Source organism: Oncorhynchus nerka, linkage group LG14 (genome assembly GCF_034236695.1).
Source record: "Oncorhynchus nerka isolate Pitt River linkage group LG14, Oner_Uvic_2.0, whole genome shotgun sequence".
NCBI lineage: Eukaryota > Metazoa > Chordata > Actinopteri > Salmoniformes > Salmonidae > Oncorhynchus > Oncorhynchus nerka.
The window spans coordinates 16,432,520-16,439,564 of NC_088409.1; positions in this window are offsets into that span (position 1 = coordinate 16,432,520).

The following is a 7,045-nucleotide window of genomic DNA, read 5'->3' on the forward strand; positions in this document are numbered from 1 at the left end:
CATTTCAGCAACAACAGAAAGTCTAATTAACATCTGATGATATGATCTGGTCTGTGAATGATGTCTCCAAGAGTGAATTTACTTTCCCATGTTGTCTAATCTTAGCAATTTCTTCTTAGCTAGCTACACAGCCGTCTTTATATCATAGATAATTGCGTAATTATCGTATTTCGTCGTCCTAACGCAGTCTACACTGCCCTGCAGCTAGCCAGCTAGCTAACGTCCACCGTTAGCTAGTCCACCGTCTACCGATTAGCAGCACAACTATTACACTCAACTGAACGACTTGATTAGTGCAGTGTTAGCTAGCTACATAGTTGTCTTTGCTGTCTTCGTACCCAAGATAATTGTGTAGTTTAGAGTGTGTAGTTTTATGTCGTCCTTAACATAGAAGACTCTGCTAGCTAGCCAACAGCTAGCCAACGTCTACCGAACAGAACTTCTGCACTCAACAATCCGGTCGCATTTCGCTTCGCTCCACAGGTAGTATCACATTTTTAATTTCATTTCATTACAGTACAACGGCTTGATTTGTTTGATCGTACATAGCCGTCTTTGTATCAAAGATAATTGTGTAGTCTAGAGCGATTTCCTAGGTTAGTTAGCCAGCTATTGTCGTTCTTTTAACGCAACGTAACGTAATCAACACTGCTAGCTAGCCAGCTAGCCCCGAATAGCAGCACAGTAGAAACTATTACACTCAACGGAACGACTTGATTAGTGTAGTGTCAACAACGCAGCCAATGCCAACTAGCCTACTTAGTCAACAACGCAGCCTCTGCCAGCTAGCCTACTTCAGCAGTACTGTATCATTTTAATCATTTTAGTCAATAAGATTCTTGCTACGTAAGCTTAACTCTCTGAACACTCGTGACGTGTAGTCCACTTGTCATTCCAATCTCCTTTGCATTAGCGTAGCCTCTTGTGTAGCCTGTCAACTATGTGTCTGTCTATCCCTGTTCTCTCCTCTCTGCACAGACCATACAAACGCTCCACACCGCGTGGCCGCGGCCACCTAATCTGGTGGTCCCAGCGCGCACGACCCACGTGGAGTTCCAGGTCTCCGGTAGCCTCTGGAACTGCCGATCTGCGGCCAACAAGGCAGAGTTCATCTCCGCCTATGTCTCCCTCCAGTCCCTCGACTTCTTGGCACTGACGGAAACATGGATCACCACAGACAACACTGCTACTCCTACTGCTCTCTCTTCGTCTGCCCACGTGTTCTCGCACACCCCGAGAGCTTCTGGTCAGCGGGGTGGTGGCACCGGGATCCTCATCTCTCCCAAGTGGTCATTCTCTCTTTCTCCCCTTACCCATCTGTCTATCGCCTCCTTTGAATTCCATGCTGTCACAGTTACCAGCCCTTTCAAGCTTAACATCCTTATCATTTATCGCCCTCCAGGTTCCTCGGAGAGTTCATCAATGAGCTTGATGCCTTGATAAGCTCCTTTCCTGAGGACGGCTCACCTCTCACAGTTCTGGGCGACTTTAACCTCCCCACGCCTACCTTTGACTCATTCCTCTCTGCCTCCTTCTTTCCCTCCTCTCCTCTTTTGACCTCACCCTCTCACCTTCCCCCCTACTCACAAGGCAGGAAATACGCTCGACCTCATCTTTACTAGATGCTGTTCTTCCACTAACCTCGTTGCAACTCCCCTCCAAGTCTCCGACCACTACCTTGTATCCTTTTCCCTCTCGCTCTCATCCAACACTTCCCACACTGCCCCTACTCGGATGGTACCGCGCCGTCCCAACCTTCGCTCTCTCTCCCCCGCTACTCTCTCCTCTTCCATCCTATCATCTCTTCCCTCTGCTCAAACCTTCTCCAACCTATCTCCTGATTCTGCCTCCTCAACCCTCCTCTCCTCCCTTTCTGCATCCTTTGACTCTCTATGTCCCCTATCCTCCAGGCCGGCTCGGTCCTCCCCTCCCGCTCCGTGGCTCGACGACTCATTGCGAGCTCACAGAACAGGGCTCCGGGCAGCCGAGCGGAAATGGAGGAAAACTCGCCTCCCTGCGGACCTGACATCCTTTCACTCCCTCCTCTCTACATTTTCCTCTTCTCTCTCTGCTGCTAAAGCCACTTTCTACCACTCTAAATTCCAAGCATCTGCCTCTAACCCTAGGAAGCTCTTTGCAACCTTCTCCTCCCTCCTGAATCCTCCTCCCCCTCCCCCTCCTCCCTCTCTGCAGATGACTTCGTCAACCATTTTGAAAAGAAGGTCGACGACATCCGATCCTCGTTTGTTAAGTCAAACGACACCGCTGGTTCTGCTCACACTGCCCTACCCTGTGCTCTGACCTCTTTCTCCCCTCTCTCTCAGATGAAATCTCGCGTCTTGTGACGGCCGGCCGCCCTACAACCTGCCCGCTTGACCCTATCCCCTCCTCTCTTCTCCAGACCATTTCCGGAGACCTCCTCCCTTACCTCACCTCGCTCATCAACTCATCCCTGACCGCTGGCTACGTCCCTTCCGTCTTCAAGAGAGCGAGAGTTGCACCCCTTCTGAAAAAACCTACACTCGATCCCTCCGATGTCAACAACTACAGACCAGTATCCCTTCTTTCTTTTCTCTCCAAAACTCTTGAACGTGCCGTCCTTGGCCAGCTCTCCCGCTATCTCTCTCAGAATGACCTTCTTGATCCAAATCAGTCAGGTTTCAAGACTAGTCATTCAACTGAGACTGCTCTTCTCTGTATCACGGAGGCGCTCCGCACTGCTAAAGCTAACTCTCTCTCCTCTGCTCTCATCCTTCTAGACCTATCGGCTGCCTTCGATACTGTGAACCATCAGATCCTCCTCTCCACCCTCTCCGAGTTGGGCATCTCCGGCGCGGCCCACGCTTGGATTGCGTCCTACCTGACAGGTCGCTCCTACCAGGTGGCGTGGCGAGAATCCGTCTCCACACCACGTGCTCTCACCACTGGTGTCCCCCAGGGCTCTGTTCTAGGCCCTCTCCTATTCTCGCTATACACCAAGTCACTTGGCTCTGTCATAACCTCACATGGTCTCTCCTATCATTGCTATGCAGACGACACACAATTAATCTTCTCCTTTCCCCCTTCTGATGACCAGGTGGCGAATCGCATCTCTGCATGTCTGGCAGACATATCCGTGTGGATGACGGATCACCACCTCAAGCTGAACCTCGGCAAGACGGAGCTGCTCTTCCTCCCGGGGAAGGACTGCCCGTTCCATGATCTCGCCATCACGGTTGACAACTCCATTGTGTCCTCCTCCCAGAGCGCTAAGAACCTTGGCGTGATCCTGGACAACACCCTGTCGTTCTCAACTTACATCAAGGCGGTGGCCCGTTCCTGTAGGTTCATGCTCTACAACATCCGCAGAGTACGACCCTGCCTCACACAGGAAGCGGCGCAGGTCCTAATCCAGGCACTTGTCATCTCCCGTCTGGATTACTGCAACTCGCTGTTGGCTGGGCTCCCTGCCTGTGCCATTAAACCCCTACAACTCATCCAGAACGCCGCAGCCCGTCTGGTGTTCAACCTTCCCAAGTTCTCTCACGTCACCCCGCTCCTCCGCTCCCTCCACTGGCTTCCAGTTGAAGCTCGCATCCGCTACAAGACCATGGTGCTTGCCTACGGAGCTGTGAGGGGAACGGCACCTCAGTACCTCCAGGCTCTGATCAGGCCCCACACCCAAACAAGGGCACTGCGTTCATCCACCTCTGGCCTGCTCGCCTCCCTACCACTGAGGAAGTACAGTTCCCGCTCAGCCCAGTCAAAACTGTTCGCTGCTCTGGCCCCCCAATGGTGGAACAAACTCCCTCACGACGCCAGGACAGCGGAGTCAATCACCACCTTCCGGAGACACCTGAAACCCCACCTCTTTAAGGAATACCTAGGATAGGATAAAGTAATCCCTCTCACCCCCCCTCCCCCTGAAAAGATTTAGATGCACTACTGTCCCACTGGAGGTCATAAGGTGAATGCACCAATTTGTAAGTCGCTCTGGATAAGAGCGTCTGCTAAATGACTTAAATGTATGTTAAATGTTGATGAACGTTCACACAGCAACAGCACATTCACACTGTAAAGTCCCTTAAGAAAGTGTTATGGTGCTGAAACAGGCCTTAGACAACTAACCACCTCTGGTCTCACTCAACCAAAGGCCTTCATTTACTTTCTGTTTTCAAATCTAACTCATTATCTGAAGAAAAAAAACTCCCAGCAGCCGATGAACCATATGTGTAACCATGTCCTCTCCTGTCCCACCTCAGGACTTCCCATGCTCCTCTCTGTTAGACAATCCCTGCAATTATTCTAATTAGGCCCTGGCTGAGATGGGTGGGCATGTGGAGCCATCACTAGGGGGACTTTTCACCAGGTGGTCCCTTCTCTGGTTCACTTTGTTTGAGGGCACAGTGAGCTACACTTACAGGGAGCCACGTCCCAAATGGCACCCCATTCCCTTTACAGAGCACTACTTTTGATCAGGGCCCATAAGACTTTGGTCACACGTAGTGCACTATGTATGGAGTAGGGAGCCATTTGGTACATAAACACATGTTTCAGAGCTGCCTTGTGTCTTTAGTTTCCAAGTCCAGCTCCATCACTCCATTCTGGAGGGAAAAACACAGATGAGCCGACAAGTCATTATTTCTCTCGCAGCAACTGTGAGCTGACAAGTTGAATGTCCGTCAGTGTAAATTGGCTGTGTGTAACCCCTGGCCCGTCCTGATCGGAGCGGGAGGAGAGCACGGAGCGGAGCGGGAGGGGAGCACGGAGCGGAGGGGAGCACGGAGCGGAGCGGGAGGGGAGCACGGAACAGAGCACAGAGGTGCTAAGGTCCTGGCACACTAACAAGCAGCGGGGAATGTCTGGGGCCGCTGGCATCGACCAGACAGAGCACACACTCTATAACTCTCTCTTATTCCTTCTATTATTCTCTCTCTCTCTCTCTCTCTCTCTCTCTCTCTCTCTCTTATTCACTCTCTCTCTTATTCCTTCTCTCTCTCTCTCTCTCTCTCTCTCTCATTTGCTCTCTCCCTCTCTCTCTCTCTCTCTCTTATTCTCTCTCTCTCTCTCTCTCTCATTCCTTCTCTCTCTCTCTCTTTCTCTCTCTCTCTCTCTCTCTCTCTCTCTCATTTGCTCTCTCTCTCTCTCTCTCTCTTATTCTCTCTCTCTCTCTCTCTCTCTCTCTCTCTCTCTCTCTCTCTCTTTCTCTCTCTCTTTCTCTCTCTCTCTCATTTGCTCTCTCTCTCTCTCTCTCTCTTATTCTGTCTCTCTCTCAACATGATGAATTGAGGTGAATTTAGTCAAGAAGGGAACACTGGTTGTAGTTATCCAAGGATCCATTTGAACATGTGCACGTCTCTTTTCAGATATCCATTATAGCCTCTACAGTCTTATTTTACCAGAACTGCTGGCTCTCTTTCTCAGTTGTAAATCTAAGCAGATGGAGACTTACATTTACATTTACATTTAAGTCATTTAGCAGACGCTCTTATCCAGAGCGACTTACAAATTGGTGCGTTCACCTTAAGACATCCAGTGGAACAGCCACTTTACAATAGTGCATCTAAATCTTTTAAGGGGGTGAGAAGGATTACTTTATCCTATCCTAGGTATTCCTGAAAGAGGTGGGGTTTCAGGTGTCTCCGGAAGGTGGTGATTGACTCCGCTGTCCTGGCGTCGTGAGGGAGTTTGTTCCACCATTGGGGGGCCAGAGCAGCGAACAGTTTTGACTGGGCTGCGCGGGAACTGTACTTCCTCAGTGGTAGGGAGGCGAGCAGGCCAGAGGTGGATGAACGCAGTGCCCTTGTTTGGGTGTAGGGCCTGATCAGAGCCTGGAGGTACTGAGGTGCCGTTCCCCTCACAGCTCCGTAGGCAAGCACCATGGTCTTGTAGCGGATGCGAGCTTCAACTGGAAGCCAGTGGAGAGAGAGACTTGATCTAACACAGTTAGCTGCTAACACTGAAAGATAGGTGAGGATATTCCAACAGACAAATTCAACTATATAGCCACCATACCATTAGACACTAACAGTGTTAACTTGTAATATTTATAATAAAGTCATATTATCAAAATTGATTTCCACATTAATAAATGGACAATTAATTTAGATACACAGCAGCCGATCTTTGAACAGCGTCCTCCTCACCACAACATAATTCACTTTTCCCTGAGGGATGCTTCCTTACTTCATCCAGGACAAAACCATTTAAGTGCTGTCACAATTAAATGGTTCAAGTGGCATTTAATTAAATTGAAGAAGTGGGCGATTGCTGGTTAATTAAGGCTGGTGATTGCTCATTAACATGGGAGCGTATTTAACTAGATAAGACCAGATATTAATGTGCCTCATTTACTATTTGTGAAGCGCTGCATGGTCTCTATCAGGTCTAATGAAATGTGATGACCTATCACGGTGGGTGTTGAGCTGATGTTATTGCAGCACCAGACAGGCAGTCACAGGATGTGTCCCAAATGGCACTGATCATCCCTAAAGCCAACACCTCATTTGGCCGCCTTTCGTTCCAGTACTCTGCTGCCTGTGACTGGAACGAACTGCAAAAATCGCTGAAGTTGGAGACTTTTATCTCCCTCACCAACTTCAAACATCAGCTATCCGAGCAGCTAACCGATCGCTGCAGCTGTACATAGTCTATTGGTAAATAGCCCACCCATTTTCACCTACCTCATTCCCATACTGTTTTTATACTGTTTTTTATTTATTTACTTTTCTGCTCTTTTGCACACCAATATCTCTACCTGTACATGACCATCTGATCATTTATCACGCCAGTGTTAATCTGCAAAATTTTATTATTCGCCTACCTCCTCATGCCTTTTGCACACAATGTATATAGACTGCCCATTTTTTTCTACTGTGTTATTGACTTGTTAATTGTTTACTCCATGTGTAACTCTGTGTTGTCTGTTCACACTGCTATGCTTTATCTTGGCCAGGTCGCAGTTGCAAATGAGAACTTGTTCTCAACTAGCCAACCTGGTTAAATAAAGGTGAAATAAAAAAATAAAAAATATAAGTCTACTGCTTTTAACCAGAAGTAGTGCACT